We start from the raw sequence: 19,561 nt of genomic DNA on the forward strand, positions 1-19,561 counted from the left end.
TCGTGGAGGAGATATTCAAGGGCTGATGGAAAGAGAATAAGCCTGCTGTCTGAGCGCCTTCCCTGTGCCTCGGCCTGGTGACGATTTCCCTTGCCCGTGAGGAGGGATCTTAATGGGTCCTGGTTGAGAAGATGGTACGTAGAACAGAGAGAGTTCTGCCGGGGTACCCAGAGGAGCAGGGGAGACCCAGACAAAGGAGAGGCCACTTAATGCAAGTGGGTGAAAGGGGGCCGAGCCGGCAGGGAGTGGCTGAGGGAGAGAAGAAGACTGATGGCAAAGGCAGCTGCCTGAGGGGTCTGTGATGGCCTCATGCAGAGGGCTGAGGAGCACCCACTGGGCTCTGAGGAAGGCGTGCCAGAACCATAACTTCGGTGGTTCGGGCTGAACTGATGTCAGTCTTAGGGCTACTGGGAGGAATAACCTGACAGAAAAGGGGGTACTAATAAAATCAGGAAATAATCGGGGCCCTGAAATAAAGAGGCAAAGCTGGAGATCAGTAATTATTAATTTAAAAGAAGGAACCAGGCATTAGTCTCCATATTTCTTATTTCTCGATTTCCTGCTTTCATGGGAAGCAAGGGAGGGGTAATGACTTTAAGATGGTCATGGTGCATGTGTGAGGTATGTATTTCGTGATGTAGATAACAAATGAGCAGAATACCCTAGAGCAGGGTAAATTGTGAAGAAAAGATGAGCTTTCTGAATTTGGAGAAAATGAGAAAGTTGGGTTTCAGTTTTAGACTGAAGAATAATGTCAAAGGGGTGACATTAGAAAGAAGCCGGTTGCTTGACATTTGTTTGTGATTTATGGCAGAGGTTGTGGGAGCAGAGGTGTTACCTAAAAGAAGCTGAAGTGCAGGGAACTTCCACCGAGGCTGTATGTCCATGGGGGAAGGTGTGGGGGGCTCTCCCTGGTGGAACAACCCCTGGGGCTAAGGTCTGAGGAGATTCTGAGAAGGCTGTGGTCTCCTCAGTTTTGCTTCCAGGACCAGGCAAGAGGTGCCTCTGGCCTGAGCCCCACACTCAACGGGCCTCATCTGGTTTCCTTGGGATAGACTGAGTAAGGAGTCTGAGAGGTCGAGGGAATATACACCTGCCTGAAGTTTATGCTCTTGGGCGCCTGAGTGGCTCAGTCATTAAGCATCTGCCTTCGGCTTAGGTCACGATCCCAGGGTCCTGGGATTGAGTCCCGCATCAGATCAGGCTCCCTGCTCGGAGGGAGGCCTGCTTCTCCCTCTGTCCCTCCCCCACCCTCACCTTGTGCTCTCTCTCTTTTTCAAATAAAAATAAATAAATAAGGTTTATACTCTTTTTAGAGACCCTGTCCCAGATGCCCAGACCTCTTGACCTCCTCAGGCCTGACCCCAGTGCCTGTGTGGGCATCTGCCCTGGGTTTGCCCTCCTGGCCAGACTGTTGTGCACTTTTAGGCCTATGTGGTGGCTGAAGGCCAGATGGCAGAGGGAGTTTGAATGACTTGGATATATGCTCTCGGCGAGCCCCAAATGGGCCTTAGGCTGCTTGTGGTGCTGGATAGAGCCAGGAGACGGAGAAGGGGTGGGCAGGGGTCAGGGGATGGCCCTCCCCGGGTCACCACATGTCAGTGTGGAACTCCAAATTGCAGCCTGGTCTTCTTTGTTAATAAGGGTCTAGCTGTCAAAGCAGGAAAATAGAACTTATGTTATTTACCTATTTCTTTTTTACTTTTTCCCAGTACTTTATTGAATATAACATATATTGTATAATGTACAACTTGGTGAGTTTTTACAAGATTTTGGTAATTAGCATTTGAAGATACATAGTTTGTAATAAGATGAACATATAAGATGAGATTTTCAAATCTGAGAATATCAATGAAGAAAAAAAAAAGGAAGAAATGAGCTAGGAGAAACATTAGCTCACAAAATCCATGCTTGAAATCCTGTATGTGTATTCGAGCTGGGCACACACTTAATTTTGAGTTTTCTAACTTCCAGGCAAAGAGGAAAACATGAAAAATTTAATGATTGAAAAGCTCATCGATGAGAAAAACAAACCAGTTGCCTAAGAGGAACAAAGTTGTTCCTGTCTAGAATCCAGAATGAAATTTCTCCTAGAGTTTATTTAAAAGGGGATTCAGTATATTGTAATACAGTTTCCTCAACACCCTTAACACGGAAAGTCAGCAGGATTCATTGGGCTATTTTTTATAATGTCCTTCATTTAGACCCATGGTGTGGCTCTGTGTCTTTGGGGGAAATCATCTCTCAAGATCTGATTATTTTCGTCTCTAACATGAGAATAACATCTACCTTTATTTACCTATTTCTTCACCTGTTTTTAGAGCTTTTAATGATTGATTCATACGGTATGTGGGCATTCCTTCATTTTCCTGCCTTGGCCCTGCCTCCCTATAAATTCTTTCTTGGGTCTACTGGCTTAGATGAAGGGGGAGGCGATGAGATTGCCCCTGGTCCCCACATTGCTATTGTTGTTTTGTTATTATCCTTCATAATTCCAGCGGGGACCCTTCAAGATTGAATAACAGCCTTCCTGCCCAAGTCTACTCTCGATTAGTTCTCATTTTGTGCACGATATAGCTATTTTTAGGGGAGGAATAAAGCTATTTGGATGTTTTAAGCATTATTTGTTCCTTTGATGCCCTGTACACAAGGAGAAAAATGGAGAGACCAGAATTACTGGTTCGACTGAGTATCCTGTTTCAAGCAGATGCCTGGAAGTTAAAGATACTCCGGGAACTGCGGCTAGGAGATCCTCCACAAATCAGGGCAGAAGTCAAAGTTGTCTGCACAACCTGCTTTTTGTTTCTTTAAATTCAGACCCTAAATCTATCTCTTTTTCTTTCTTAGACTCGATATTAGTTTTTAAAAAGGGAAGTGAAACAGCTTGGGCAGGGAGAGCAGTGGTTCCAGAATGTTCTGTTGATTTTGGATAGTCAACTTCTGCTTTGTCTCCAGGACATGCAAGCAGAGCTGAGTTTCAGGGAGCTGTGAGGGGGCAGCTTTAGGATTCCTTTGTGGAACATGTGACCCTGATCGACCTGATCTATGTCTTTTATGACAGTGCGGGCAGGATTAACAGACATGGTGTAGGTTCTTGTCAGCAACATGAAGAGCACTTCCTAATGTGCCAGATATAGGCTGAATATGTGATATGCAGTATCTCATAATTAGCAGATTCTCATACAGTTCTTGTTCTCATTTTACAGATGAGGAAACTGAGAATTTAAGACATTTGCTCAGGATTCTACAGCTCGTCAGTTGCTGAGCTGAACCCGAAACTGGTTCTTTTTCATAACAGAGTTCATGTTTTTGACCACAGTGCTCTACTGCCCAGCTTTCCAATATGAGCATTTAATTTCTGGAAGAGCAACTTTCAGGCACATCACCTAATCTGACCCTTTCAATTAATAGTTGTGAAAGCACAGACCCAAAGGGGTCAAATGACTTAGTTGAGGTTCAACAGCTGCTGAGGGGCAAAATGAAAATCCGGGCGTCCTAATTCTCATCGGCATTTATGCTGTTACATTCTGATAGAGGACTAGTTTGGAAACACAGTTTGAGTAATGGTGGGTGGGAAAGTGGGAATGTTTCCTTTTAAAATTCAAATGTACAGCCGAGTTGCCAGCCTCTCTTTTTTGCCTGCTTTTTCTTTGCCATGCAATCTGTTCTATGAATTCTGAGAGCTTTCATAAGGAAACGCATTGCTTATGGTTTGGCCTTAATATGTCATATTGAGGATGAAGGCACATGGTGGTTTCTCCTATGTCGGTCGTTTCTTCATCAGCCGTGTCTTTTGCTTTTGTGGTGGTTCCATCAAACCCTCTCTCTTCCTTCTCCTCAATGGCACATTGGGTTCAGAAGGGGCAGGAAGAGGCTTGCCCCCAGTTTCAACTACCAGATTTATACTTGACTTCCATGAGTGAACAACCCTTTGTTTTCCAACCTGCCTAGTAGAAAGTGCAGGGGAAAGTCACGTGATGTCTCTAAAGTCCTTTAAAATAGTAAAAATACTACAATATAAAAAATACTAAAAAATAAGAGGAGTTTTAAAAAGGAAACTGAAAAACATTTTGGAACTTTTACCTACCTTAATGGATTCAGAAGTTCTTCAGTTAGCTTTTGCAGTCAAGCAATATTCCCCAGATTTTGTGGCCTAAATGGCAATCCTGTATTTGCTCACAATTGCGTGGGTCAGCAATTTGTGTTGGGTTCACCTGGGACTGCTCATCTCAGCTTTCACTGTGGCCAGAGAGGGAGCAAAATGGATGGTTTGCCAAGATGGCCGTGATGCTCACTTCCCTCCCTTCACAGATGCCCCTGTATAACGTGACTTCCCCACTCTCTCATCAAACGGGGGAGTGTATTCCTCTCCTTTTCGTATTTGAATTTAATCTCGGGACCTATTTTGCCCAATGGGACATTAGCACACGAGACACAGCGGACGTGTGAAAAGTACTTGTGCGCTGGGGTTTGGTGTCTTGCTGCTGGGAATCAAGAGACCACCTTCTGAGGAAGCCGGAACAAACTCCCTGGGGAAGGAGAAAGCACCTGGAGGGAGGCCAGCCATCTCAGCTTTTCTGGCTGAGACCTCAGACGTGTGAGGCCATCGGCTTAGACCTTTCAGTCCCTGACAGGCCGACCCCCATCAGAAGAGCTGAGAGAAATAATGAATTATGGGCCCTATAAGCCACTTAAAACTCACTAAAAAAGTGAGTTTGTTTAGAATGTCACTTTTACCACCCGGATTAAAAGGCTTATATACTACAGTGATTTCTAAAATATATATATATATATATATATATATATATATATATATATATATATATATATATATGTTTTTGCTTGCTTCAATGGTCTGAACAATTAGCTAGCAATCCAAGGCAATTTTAATACATTTTGTTCCACAACTGGTGTTATTGATATTGTTGCCTGACGTAAAGCCTGAGAAACTTGTAAGACAAAAAGGTCCCGTTGGCGAAGAAACTTAATCAATGAAATGGAAGTCGGGAGTGATCCGCTGGTATCAGGGATGACAGAGAGGCTCTAAGCAAGCTGTTCTATCTCCCCCTCACAGCAGAGGGGCTCAAAAGCTAAACATACCTGCAAAAATATCAAGTGGTACCTGCAACACCTTTCTAAATGGGTCAAGGTCAAGTTTGTAGACTAGATTAATAGTGTTCATGCCTGAAGGAATTAAAAATAAAGATGCAATTTGGTGAATCTTTTCATTAGGCCGAATCACATGAACGTCTTGGGAGAAACATTCTCTTTTACTTTCGACAGATGTTGGTGCCATAAAAATCCACCAAGAAATACTCTCTGCTGTTATGCCCTTGACGGTGGGCAGAGATCTAACGAGACAGTGTTTGTTTTGCCTAAGGTTTTCCAGCTCCCCACTATTGCTCCCATTTCCACTGGGCCAGAGCGGTCTGTGGCGGCTCCATAGCTTCCGGAATCAAAGCCATGCCCCAGGCACACCCCGCATGGCTCGGGTCTGAGGCAGCTCCCAGGACACAGAAGGACCAGGCTTAGGAAACACGGGCCAGGAGGGTTAGGACTGCAGGGATAGCCGTGGAACCGGTGGGTCAGTAACCTCCTGGGCCACACAAAACTTAAGCCATTCAGTTTTGCAGTGGTTTGTTTTGCAATAAAAGCTAACTATATAGAAATAGAGCAACTTTACAAGACCGTGTGGGATAGTCTAAGAGAGTATCACTAAGTTATGATTGAGGTAATTATGAAAACAATGCCTACCAGATAGGAATAGCATAAAAATTACCATTATTATTATTTTTTATTGAGAATAATTGACATATAATATTGTATTAGTTTTCGGTATACAACGTAATGATATATTGTGAAATGATCACCAAAGTAAGTTCAGTTACCATCCATTACCACACATAATTGCAATTTTTTTTTCTTATGACAAGAAGGTATGTGGAGCGGGGTGAGGGTGTCAAAGGTAAATTCTTTGGCTGGCCTTCATTTCTGAAATTGTGGAGAAAACTTCCTTTTCTTCTTCCTTTCTACTCCTCAAAGCCTATCAAGTTGGAGTTCTTAACATAGCTTGACATACGATAGTATTCTCCCTCATGTGTTCTTTGTAACATTAGTTCCTCAGGACATGGAGGATGAAAGAGATAAGGAGTTAAATACATTCGACACATATACTAGATTAGATCTCACTTTTTGTCATAATGCACATTAGTGTAGTACATTGAGGACTTTAATAAATACTGTAATGAAGAAATTATTCCCTTCTTAAAAAACCCAGTGCTTGTCAATCCTATTTAAAGGTAGAATTATTTCCCTCCATAAAATGTTTTAACATCCCATGTAAGTGGCGTTCACTTGAGAAATACTGAATTGGTTGGCTCAATTCAACCCGCAGTTATGTTTCCGTATACAGGTGTATACTGTAGGCACCCTGGGCAGATACAAAGATAAAGTCAAAGGTATAATAGGCAATATAAAGCTGATATGAAAATGATATGAAGTCGAAAGCGATAAGGACTATATCAGTAGGATGATTTCATTGGAGGTAACAAAAACCCAACTCAGAGTGGCCTACATGATAGGAGGGAATGAAATTCTTGGTTTATGTAATTGGAAAGTTCAGAGGTAGGTCAGCCTCAGGAAGCTGGTTCTATCAGGATTCTGGCTCCATTTCTTTATGATTCCCTCATTTCTGCCCTCCTCTGGGTATCGACTTCATGTTGGCTTCCTTCATGGGAACAAAATCCCAGCCCACTGGAGCTTAAGCCACATAATCCCCAACTTTCAAATCAAGGAAGAGAATGTTCCCACCCACAACCATTGGTAAAAAGTCCTAAGATTTGTGCTTGTGCTGACTGGACCTAAAGCAATCCATGTGGCCAGGAAAACGCCAGATACCTATTGGTTTAAGCCTGGATTACCTGGACCAATGTCTAGGTCAAGAGAGATGGGATTATCCTTATTGACATAGACCCTGCTCCAGGAAATGGGGATGGGACTGATCTCACCAAAACCCTGTGATTGTTACCACAGATTGAATGGGGTGGGGGGTTAGAACAAATGTTGGGGGAAATAACCACAGGAAGGACCACGAAGAGCCCTTTAGTTCTGAGGATCCAGTGATTGGTTCCATCTGTTGAGAATCTTGATGGAGTAACATTTAAGCTGGTTGTCAAGGGTATGAGTTGGCTTTGGATATGAGGGAGAGGAGGGGTAAAGGGCATTCCAGGAGGAGGGAACTGCATGAGTCAAGTCAGAGGGGCACGATTTGGAGGAGCATGAATGAAGAGCTGTTAGGCAGACCCCTTTGGATGAAATAGGCACAACAATGTTGCCATGGGAAAATGCATTCTGTGTTCCAAGTACTTAAAGAATGAGGTTTTGAAATCCAACCGGTTAGTAAATTGGGAACTCCTTGTTCTTTTGGTTATAGTGGTAGGCCTACTATAATTGAGGATATTTATGTTCCAAGAAGTGTGTAGTTGGCATATCCACGCAAAACGTTTCTAGAAAAACTACAGACTTTTTGAAAAGATACGAGATTAGTGCAGAGTTGACCACTGACATATTTTATATCAAAATATTTGTCGACAGGAAGACAAAGCATTCTTTTCCTCTCTCTAAGGACCCTTTGCTTATAGTAGAAGCAATAATTTAAATTAGAGGTGAAATGCAGTTTTAAAAGTCAGATTTTGAAAGGCATGCTGTGAATTTTCCTGACCTAAGTGTTGATCATTTTGAGTAACTAAAAAGACCATCATGTTCTTGACTTAATGTAAATTGCCTGGACAACATTTCAAAGCTGTTGATAGACTGAAGTTCACTAACCGTGTGAACTAAGAAAAAAAGAAGAGGGGCATGAAATTCTGTATGGAGAAACCAGATGTGCAATTACCCAGAGGAAGACAGACCAGCGGATGCTCCAGGATATTTTGGGCCTTTTAAAATCCCTCCCTGACTTTTTCTTTTCATTTCTTGTTCATTTAAATGTATACATTTCTCCTTTTCTTTAAAAATCTGGCCCAGGGTTGTGTGTAATTTCTTGTGTAGCAACAGTAGGACATTTTTAAGGGGCTCGAGTCAGTGCCGATCATTCCCTTTGAGGTACAGTTCAATTCTTCACTAAGTAGCTCCAAGTGTTGGTAGTGGTCATTCTGCTTCCTTGCTGGTTGATTCAAAATACGTAATTACTTCTACGTCGAAAAGAGAGGATTAACAGATCTTACCCTAATTGCTTGTTTTTGTGGGGTTGTTAAAAAAGACTTGGGCTCCAGAAGCAGAGGGTGTAGCCAGACAGAAGGCAGGCTGGAGTTCAAAAGTCTTGTAATCTTTGGCTCCACAGGCCTATAAAATTGGAGTGTTGACTGAATGCAAACAGCCTGTAGTCTGGAGGCCGAGGACCAAAAAAGGACGAGAGGCCCATCAGTCATTTGAAAAGGCAGGGGTTTCATGACAATTCCGGACTGACCTGTTAATGGATGGCCCCGTTTGATTTCCCCTTCCCATGAATGCCAGATCTGGAGCTCTCTGCCACAAAACAAAGCTTTTCTTAGCTCCCTGTGTTCCTGGAATTTGGGAATAAATGAGGCCTCTCACCAAGGCCTGGCATGAAAGGAGTAAATTGGAAATATTAAGGGATGATGGTGCAGTAATAATGCACGCTTGTTTCCTGGTGCCACTCTTGAGGTAATGGTTATAGGCCTGTAATTTGTGAGCAAGAAGATTGAGTTCAATATTAAAATGTTATTACAGACAAGTAGGAGCAGGGGGCTCTTTTGGGAAAGTGCGAGCGATCGGTCACCTCCTCACCTCTAAGTAGTAAGGGTTACCAGAGGTTATAAGACTTAACAAGTATGGAAGGTTTTGCTGGGTGAGAGGGTGTTTTTAAAGACTTAAGCTGGAAGCTCTTTCAAGTGACTTACTTGACAACAAATGATGTTTTCTCACTCTCCGTGGAGTTTGTAAGAAGTCACTGGCGATCTCCACAGAGGAAAACTTTGATTTGGGGTAGCCTACATGTTACACCTGATTGATTTCTGGAATAAAAGACAGATAAATTATTTTATTTAAGAAGACGTAGTGTAACATCACATTAAAGTGGTTATAAAAAGATGTTAGAAGAACAATGGAGACAGACTTTTTTCTTCAATGAGGCGTAAATAATATAGGAACAATGGTTATGAGTCTGTTTTCTTTTCTTTCTAAGGTTCATTTTGGACAGCAAGCCACTCTGCAATTATTTTAAGAGATCTGTTTCATACAACTTTGGAAAAAATATAAATGGAAATACATATTTTAAAATGTTCTTAATGAACCTGCTTCTTTCTCTCCTCCTCTTCAGAGGAAGAATTTCTTAGTTTTAGAAAATCTTTGTTTTATTATATTTTCACATTTTGCTTAAGTATAGGACATTCACCTTATTTTATCTGAGTATTTGGACTTTCATTGTCAGATTTCCTAACATCACACCTATGTCGCTAACCCTTATTCGTTACTGCATTTATATTTCTCTTAAAAAAACGCAACAGGGTTTGATATTTGAGAGCTTATTTCCTATTTATGTGTTGAACTCGCTTGTGATCTTTTAAAACCAAGAAATGAAAATAACCTCAGGCACAAATTTATGAAAGAGATACTTGTTATGGGAGCACTGAGTAGTCCCATCTATTTGTTCTTATGAACAAGTACTTCTGAATCTACTATATTTCTAGAAGGTGCTGGCTCTTCGGTGATGTACAAAGTCCTGACTTTCTGATCTCTGGAAGAAGTTTGTCAACACCTGTTGAACAACTAAGCTTCAGAAAGTAGTTCCTGCCTTACGTATTTAGAAGGAATTTCTTAACTTATTTCTGAATAGAATGATTGACTATCCTGCACAGAATTATGTCATTTCTGCATATTTTGGACCCATGTCTCCGGCAGCAGCTCCTTCTCAAACTGCAGTATATCAACCCCACAGGCCGTCAGAGGGAGAGGTTGGGTCAAATGTGTGGCTTGCGTGGCAGGGCTCCAGATTTCAGTCACACGACAATTTAGATGTGCAGAGAAACATAGCTCCTTTATTTTGTCTATAGCCTGTCTTCTCCAGCAAATTCTACCTGCTGGGTCGAGGGAAAACTTGACTAAATTTAAAGTGTGTTTTAAAATTTGGTCCAATCTGACAATTTAGAAGATCTCTCTCTCTCTTTTTTAAAGATTTTTTTTTAAGATTTTATTTATTTATTTGAGAGAGAGAGAATGAGAGATAGAGAGCATGAGAGGGAAGAGGGTCAGAGGGAGAAGCAGACTCCCCGCTGAGCAGGGAGCCCGATGTGGGACTCGATCCCGGGACTCCAGGATCATGACCTGAGCCGAAGGCAGTCGCTTAACCAACTGAGCCACCCAGGCGCCCCCTCTTTTTTAAAGATTTTATCTATTTATTTGAGAGAAAGAGGGAGAAAGCACAAGCAGGGGGAGTGGCAGAGGGAGAGGGAGAAGCAGACTCCGCGCTGAGCAGGGAGCCCAACATGCGGCTTGATCCCAGGACCCTGAGATCATGACCTCAGCTGAAGTCAGCCTCTTAACTGACTGAGCCACCCAGGTGCCCTAGAAAATCTCTTTGGGTTATATACTCAGTCTCTTATATGAATAAAAATACTCAGTCCCAGAGAGTTTCTATTTCTTCTTGCCTATCTCTAACATTGAGTTGCTATGAATGGGGAGGTTGGTGTTGCTTAAGCTGAGGCAAAGGAGAGATTTGGGAATATTTTGTTGTGATGTTTTCTGGCCTCCAAGGTCGCGGTCAATGACTGTTGAATTTTCTTCCGACTATGGGCTGTTCTTTGGCTTAGGAAATGCTACCAGGGTGAAATCTGGCTGCTTTATGTCAACCAGCACGTCTCTAGCAATCCCTCCATCTGGTCTGCTGTTCTGGGGGGTCCTCTTTCGCTGTAGAGTCCTTATGTTTTGCAGTGGTGGGCTCCATGGTTGGCCGAGTGGATTTCACTCTGAATCCAGGCAACAGGGACATTTGGGTACTTTGGAATGCTAACTCTGAGGCTTCTTACCACATGGTAGTGTGTGGCTTACTTTGAGTGGCTGTGCCTCAGATTGGACACTTCATTAAGTGGCAGAGTCTCCATTGGTACCACATCTGTGAGCATATTGCCTCCTTTCCTGGTAGAAGCAAAGATGGGTGCATATTTACTTGTTGGTTGTTTCCCCCCCCACCTTTCTCTTTTCACCAATCTTGTGTCCATGATAAACTTTCCTTTATTTCCTTTATGACACAGCTTTTGTCTATAATAGAGATGACTTAGCTATGATAGAAGGACAGACATTTCTTTTATACTAACATGGCTGACTCAATTCTTGATATACTAAAGGAAAGAATAAAGGGATCTAGAAATTCTTTTCCCAGTGTAATAATATGTCTGGTTAGGCTGTTGTCTTGGCACTTTGTCCTATTTGGCATCTCAGAAGCTAATTACTTCACCTTGAATTTGTTCTACAAAAAATACTAGTCTTTACCTTGCATGAAGAGAATAACAGGCAGCTGTGACATCCCTTTGAGGACTGGGGAGTCTTGGGTAGTTGAGCTGAGACATGTTGGACCTGCTCCTTCTTCCTGTAGCCCCCTTGCTTCAGCAATATATATATATATATATATATATATATATATATATGTAGGTTTCATGCCCAGCATGGAGCCCAGTGTGGGACTTGAACTCACAACCCTGAGATCAAGACCTGAGCTGAGATCAAGAGTCAGACACTTAACTGACTGAGCCACCCAGGTGCCCCTGCTTCAGCAATATTTCTGATCTTTTGTTAATTAAAATGGAAACTGAATGTAACCTTATAATTTTCTATCTCTCCCACTAATGTATAAACTCAAAGATAGGAAAACTTTACATTTTTTTCACAATGTTATTCCAATGCCTAGAAAAGGATATATTTATATTAGGAATTCAATAAACATATATTGAATAAATGAACTTATAAATAAATGGAAAATGAATGAATCTATATCCAAATTCTACAGTCAGTTGATTTTTTGCTCTTCTTCTAGGTTCCAGGTCTCTGCAGAATTTGACCTTGCATAGGCTTATCAACAATTTTTGATTATTACTGATATTACTATAGATAGCTAAGCAATCATATTCATTGAAGTTAATTCTGAGTTGTGTCTTTATTTCAAAATGTTTTTGAGCCTGAAACATCACATCAATAAGAAAAAGGATAAAAACCATATGATCATTTCAATAGATGCAGAAAAACATATGACAAAGTACAACATCCATTCATGATAAAAACCCTCAAAAAAGTAGGGTTAGAGGGAACATACCTCAACATCATAAAGGCCTTATATGAAAAACCCACAGCTAACATCATACTCAATGGTGAAAAAGAGAGTGCCCCCCCCCCAAGTTCAGGAACAAGACAAAGATGTCCACTCTCATCACTTTTATTCAACATAGTACTAGCAGTCTTAGCCATGGCAATCACACAACAAAAAGAAATAAAAGGAAATTGGTAAGGAAAAGGTAAAACTTCTGCTATATGCAAATGACATGATACTATATAAAGAAAACCTTAAAGACCCCACCAAAAAACTGTTAGAACTGATAAATGAATTCAGTAAAGTCTCAGTACATAAAATCAATGTACAGAAATCTGTTGCATTCCTATACACTAATAATAAAGTGGCAGAAAATGAACTTAAGAAAATGATTCCATTTACAGCTGCACCAAAAACAATAAAATATCTAGAAATAAACTTAACCAGAGAGGTGAAAGACCTGTACTCTGAAAACTATAAACCACTGATGAAAAAAATTCAAGACAATGCAAAGAAATAGAAAGACAGCCCATGCTCATGAATTGGAAGAACAAATATTATTAAAATGTCTATACTAGCCAAAGCAATCTATACATTTAATTCAATCCCTATCAAAATACTAACAGCTTTTTTCAATGAACAAGAACAAACAATCCTAAAATTTGTCTGGAACCACAAAAGATCCTGAATAGCCAAAGCAATCTTGAAACAAAACAAGACAAAACAAAACAAAACAAAACAAAACAAAACAAAACAAAACAAAACTAGAGGTATTATGATTCCAGACTTCAAGTTATACTACAAACCTGTAGTAATCAAAACAGTATGGCACTGGCATAAAAATAGAAATACATCAGTGGAACATAATAGAAAACTCAGAAATAAACCTACAATTATATGGTCAATTAATCCCTGACAATGGAGGAAAGAATATACAAGTGGGGAAAGGACAGTCTTTTCAACAATGGTATTGGGAAAACTGGGCAGCCATATGCAAAAGAATGCAACCGGACCACTTTCTTTCACCACACACAAAAGTAAACTCAAAATGGATTAAAGACCTAAATGTGAGACTTGAATCCATAACAATTCTAGCAGAGAGCACAGGCAGTAATTTCTCTGACATTGGCCATAGCAACATTTTTCTAGATTTGTCTCCCAAGGCAAGGGAAATAAACTGTTGGGACTACATCAAAATAAAATGCTTCTGCACAGGGAAGTAAATAACAAGAAAACTAAAAGGCAACCTGAAAATGTCATAGGTTTGTGAAGAGCCTGTTCTGGGGTTGGAAAGGTGGTATCCTGATTGTGAAATCAATGGAAGATAAACTTGTGCAACATTCACCAAGGGCTACATACTTTCCATTACACCTGATTCGCTTGTTCATCATTATATCTCAGTGCCCAACCCAACTACTTGACTTAGAGTAAGCATTCATTAATGTGTGTTGAATTATTTCAGTATGAAAAGTGAGTTTGAAGCTTCCAATTTTGCTTTAAGTCTTTGCATAAATGATCCTGAAGTTACCAACCCCCAGATAAAGCTATATGGATAATGGTGTGTTTACTCTAAAGGAACACAAAAGCCAGAATTGTGAACCCTAGTTTGCTTGATTTTGTCTTAATTCGGTCCTGTTGTTGAGCCACTTCACAATGACCAGAAAAAGGCATTTCTGGAATGGGGGTGTCCGGCTGGAAACTTCTGCTAGTACTTTAATAAATACAAAAGATAAGGTTTCTTACCATTGACACTTCAGTTCATATTAAAACTGTGCTTTGTCCCAACATGCTAGCAGGCCTTCAAGCAGCACAACACAACTATCCTCAAGTTAATCAAGAAGCTGTCGCATTGCTATGGCAGTTGAGGGTTTGCATAAACGTTGTTGACCACGTGGGCTGACCGATGACTTCGATTTCTTATGCTTGGTGAGCTGACCCCAATAATTGTCCAGGTATCCAGGAATAAGTTTTTCCAGGCCTATGTCTACAACAGATACAAGAACCCTCTGCATTCTTGTGATTACCTCAGTGAGTCATCTCAGCTGTGTCCTCAAGTCATTGGGGTCTCTGGGAAAGGCCTCACCTGTGTTCAGGGTCATGCTTGGGGAACTGAGAGCTGACCAAATCACCATGACCACAGGACTGTTGGCATATCAGGCAGTTCTCTAGCTGTTCAGTGAGGTGATTAAATTGAGTTATCCTAACCATCTGATGATGCCAGTGGTGCCGTTTAGGGAACATTTCAGGCCACAGATTTAGACACTGAGTTAGAATGTACTGTTAGGGGCTCCTGGGTGGCTCAGTTGGTTAAGCAACTGCCTTTGGCTCAGGTCATGATCCTGGAGTCCTGGGATCGAGTGCTGCATTGGGCTCCCTGCTCGGCGGGGAGTCTGCTTCTCCCTCTGACCCTCTTCTCTCTTGTGCTCTCTATCTCTCATTCTCTCTCTATCAAATAAATAAATAAAATCCTTAAAAAAATAGAATGTGCTGTTATTAGCAGCTGATGCTTTGTTGGCATGAAGATTACACTAATGTTCTATCAACATAGGATATAGTTTGTAGATAGTGGGCCACTTGGCGCAAAGAAGGGCTCATGGAGAAAAGTCACTCTATTCAGTCAAAAAATGTGTGTTAAGCACCTAGTGGGCGCTAGACTTTGTACTGGGAGGCCCTGAGAGAGATACAGAAGAGAGCAAGAAATGATTCTTACCCCAAGAAGCTTATGATCTTATGTGAGATAGATTTTTACTTGGCAATAAATAGCATATATTTTGATGTAGGAAGACAATATAGCATTTTTTGTTTGCATATGTTATAGGATAGAGAGGTGTAGTTGCCTTGGACTACAGCATTAAGAAAGGTTGATGATTGATGATTCTTTTTTTTTTTTTTTTGTCTTTTGGAAGATACAGCATCTCCTAATGCTTCCTTTGCTCGAATACCAGAGACATTAAAAATAGCACTGAGGGACGCCTGGCTGGCCCAGTTGGTAGAGTATGTGACTCTTGATCTTGGGGTTGAAAGTTTGAGCCCTATGTTGGGTGTAGAGATTACTTAAAAATAAAATCTTAAAAAAAATCACTGCAAAATATAATAGAAATGGATGGGTTTTATTGAAACAAACAAAAAATTAAACAGTCAAAACATGTGAGTTATTGAGTTGGAAGTTTATGTTATTTTTAGACATTCTTTAACATCTATTTTCTTTGGATTTTTTTTCTTTTTTTCTTAATGTGAAAGTACACAGAAGAAAATCCTATCTGTCAAGTTTTATTTTATCCTTTGCTGAAGCCTGTATGGTTTTCAGATTTCCTTTCAGTTAATAAGGATGATAATTTTAACTTCAAACTCTTGATTATTTTTATTTCTCAGGAAAATCCTTTCTTTCCACCCTACTCTCCTGCTCACCAGCAGAGAGAATACAGCACCTTATAAGTCTCTTTTCCCTCTTACGGCATCTTTATAATGCTAGTGTTCTTCACTTCAGCTCAGCTTCCAAATTTAATTCATTTGTTAAGCCTATTTTTACCTAGAGACATGAAATCTGAATGTGTTGCTAAACTATCAGAGAAAGTGCTTTTCTTTGTGCCTTCCATCTAAGGCAATGTGTGCTTTCCTAATGGTATTATTTATAGCTGTGGGCTGTGGAATCAGAGCACAGACAGGCTGCCTACATCCCATGTCACACTTTTTTTTTTCTGGCTGGAGTAGTTAGTCATTAGTACTGAATTGTTTGGTCACGAGCAGGGAGAGAGTGAAAATGTAAAATTCAGTATGCTTCATTTCCATGGTTCTGGTGGGAAAATCTGTGGGGGAGATTCCTGAGTAAGGTAAGCCCCAGGTACTTACCTGACCAAAGGGTTATAGGTAAATGGTGTTACTTGGCATTTCTTACCTCATCCTTTCTGCCCTGGAAGTTTGTGCTTGTGAACATATTAGTCAGGATAGGTTCATTTGTGTTGCGGTAACAGATAACACCTCTCCCATCCCCAAATTTCAGTGACTTACAGGTGGATTTATTTCCTACACCACATCCTCTCCAGATTGGCTATTGTTCCACTCCTTCTCTGTCCTCTGAGGAAACAACCTCTATCTGGAACATGTGGTCATTGTAGCAGAGGATTTATGTTACATAGAGAACCATTTGCCAAATCTGAAAGCTTCATCGTGGAAGTGATACACATTATGTCTGTCTGCATTTCATTGGCTAAAGCAAGTCACACGGTCACTTTTGAGTTCCTAAGAGCAGTGACATATATTCTTCTCTCAGGGAGACACACTGCAGGGTGGGGTACTGGCATATTTGGTAAACAAGCTGGTTGTTTACCAAATGATAGCTAACTACAGTGAGGATTCGTTGACTTTCATTTGACAATATGTCAACAGAAATTTCCAGATAAGGACTGAATCTTGTAACTGAATTTGGCAAGGAACTAGTATCTTCTTTTTTATTTTCATTTTTTCTGGGGGGCTAGAAATAAGGTAGAAGTTCTCACTGTTTAGAACAATAGGCTTTTGAAGGCCGCTTTCTAAGGTATATAGTATATTCATATTCATTATGCTTGTTGTTTGACCTACTCAGTTAAAAAATTAACTTTAGGGTGTTTTGAGTTCTTGTGACTATCATTTGTTCTTGACTATGTATCCAGGCTCATCTTTCAGCATACTCTTGCCTCCAAGTCTAGGCTCTGGCTGCAGTTACCTATTTGCTATTCTAGAACTTGCCTTGAAATGACTTATAGTCTTGCCTTGTCTGGCTCACTCCTCCCGTCTCCCATTGACTGGCTCAAAGTCAATATCAGTGTTCCCAGTTTTGGTTAGGTGCTTCTGTGTTCTAATAGGAAGCTGTCCATATTTATCTGTACCATAACATTTATCCCTTAGAAATATTATTTCATTTGTTTATCAGTTTTTCTCACTGCATATAATTCATCATTGCTCTGGGAGGCTCACAACTGCAACCTCAGTTCTTATAACGCTCCTCCTTTGACTAGGTTATTCCAGCCACACTGGCCCTCTTTCTGTTCTATGAATAAGCCCCTTTGACCACACCTTAGTGCTTTTCCACTATCCATTCCTGCTGCCTCTCTCATCTTCAGAACACTGGCCCTTTCTGTCCTTCAGGTCTTAGCTTAAATATCACTTCCTTAGAGATGCTTTTCCTGACTACTCAATCTAAAGTAGCCACCCAGATTCTGACTATCATATCACACCATCTCTGTATACTCTTGCCACTCTCTACTTTTCTTACTTATTCATTTGTTTATCATCAGCCTCTCCATTAGAATATAAGCCCCAAGACAGCAGAATTTTTCTGTCCTGTTTAGTTCTGTTCTTACCAAGGACAGTGTTAGTTATTAGTATTCCTAGTCAGTAAAGAGCTGTTGATTTTTGGATGAAGTAATAAAGTTATGATAGTTCTTCAAAATTAAGGTTAAAACTTTCATTGCAGTTAAATACTCAATAAATATTAATTTTTAAAGAAATTAATGAAATTCTAAAGGTTCTTCAAAATTTGGGTAAAATTTCCTCTTCCATTGATAATTTTCACCCATACTATTAATGTTCTCTTGTACTTATTATTTTATAATCCAGCCACAATCTCTTCCCATATTATTCTCTATTGATCTGTATTACACCTTGATGACAATATCTTTTACTTTAGTTTCCCCTGTGACACTTAGCAAAAGTTTGGAAAAATATATTTTGGAGTATATTTTATTCCATTGGTGGATTGTAAAGGAAGACTGGTATTATTGTCATAGATTACTCATATCTAAAACAAATTTACCAAAATTTGAAGATTTCTACAAAGATCACAAATCACTTAGACCAAATTTTCATGGCCTTCAATGATTTAAGCCTGGAGAATTAACTTCTATGACTCTATGGAAATTGCTTAGGGTGGACTATTAAGAAGATTTCATATAATTTGTTTAATCACTGAAGAAAAATTTTCCATAATTGGTTTCAAGCATAATTTCTAACTCCTGCAAATGGAAGTTGCATCAGATTATTATTTTAATCTCTCTCTCTCTCTTTTTTTTAAGATTTATTTATTTGACAGAGAGAGACACAGTGAGAGAGGGAACACAAGCAGGGGGAGTGGGAGAGGGAGAAGCAGGCTTCCCGCCGAGCAGGGAGTCTGATGTGGGGCTCGATCCCAGGACCCTGAGATCATGACCTGAGCCGAAGGCAGATGCTTAATGACTGAGCCACCCAGGTGCCCCTATTATTTTAATCTCTTTCCATGTCAGTTACAAGGTATATGACTTTGGATAAGTTAGTTGACTTCTCTGTGTCTCAGTTCCTTCATCTCTAAGTGGGGGATAATAATAGTATTGACGTCTCACTGTTGAGAGAATATCTTGATATAGAAGTACCTGGAACATTGTCAGAAAAAAAAAGAAGGTGCTTTATAAACGTTAGCTATCATTATTTTTAATAATCTGAATTAAAAATCCATGGTGAAGGGATGCCGGGGTGGCTCAGTCAGTTAAGTATCTGCCTTTGGCTCAGGTCACGATCCCAGTGTCCTGGGATCGAGTTCCACATTGGGCTCCTTGCTCAGCGGGGAGCTTGCTTCTGCCTCTGCCTGCCCCCCACCGCTTGTTCTCTCTCTCTCTGAAAAATAAATAAATAAAATTAAAAAAAATCCATGGTGAATCTTAAAGAAATGTTTAAGATTTAAGTTTTTAGCTAGAAAACAAAAACAAGCAAACAAACCCTAAAAAGTAATAGGTTGATTCACTTCTGTGAAAGCAGAGGTATCTTTATCCTCACAGAATTTACCCAGAATCCTGTAGTTATAGAATTTACCTTCAGAGATTCTAGAAAACAGCGTTTTTTCTAGAATGCTGTTTAGAAAAGGAGTTTTCTAAGGCCTAAGCCGGTGGAGTTCAACTGGGTTCTGTGGGACTCCATCTGAGGTCACTGTTGGATATTGGAGTGGGGAGGAGCAGGGAACCTGAGTGTGTGGGACCCACCACCTCCACAGCCCTGCTTCATTCATTGCCCATTATAGCTCCAGAGCAGTCACTTTTCCTGTTTAAAAATTAGGATTTTACCTAAGATTTTAAGAGCCCATACCTTCAGGAAAGGGGTGGGAGTTTTGAGTATGATTGGTCTAAGTTGTAATCTGGAGCAGTAAAAATAAATGTGTGGGGACTGGGGACAAAGAAGAGCAGAAACCAAGAATCTCCTGGATCTCAGGGTGGCCGAGAAAAGTAAATGTTAACAGTT

This window comes from Zalophus californianus, chromosome 9, assembly GCF_009762305.2.
Source record: "Zalophus californianus isolate mZalCal1 chromosome 9, mZalCal1.pri.v2, whole genome shotgun sequence".
NCBI lineage: Eukaryota > Metazoa > Chordata > Mammalia > Carnivora > Otariidae > Zalophus > Zalophus californianus.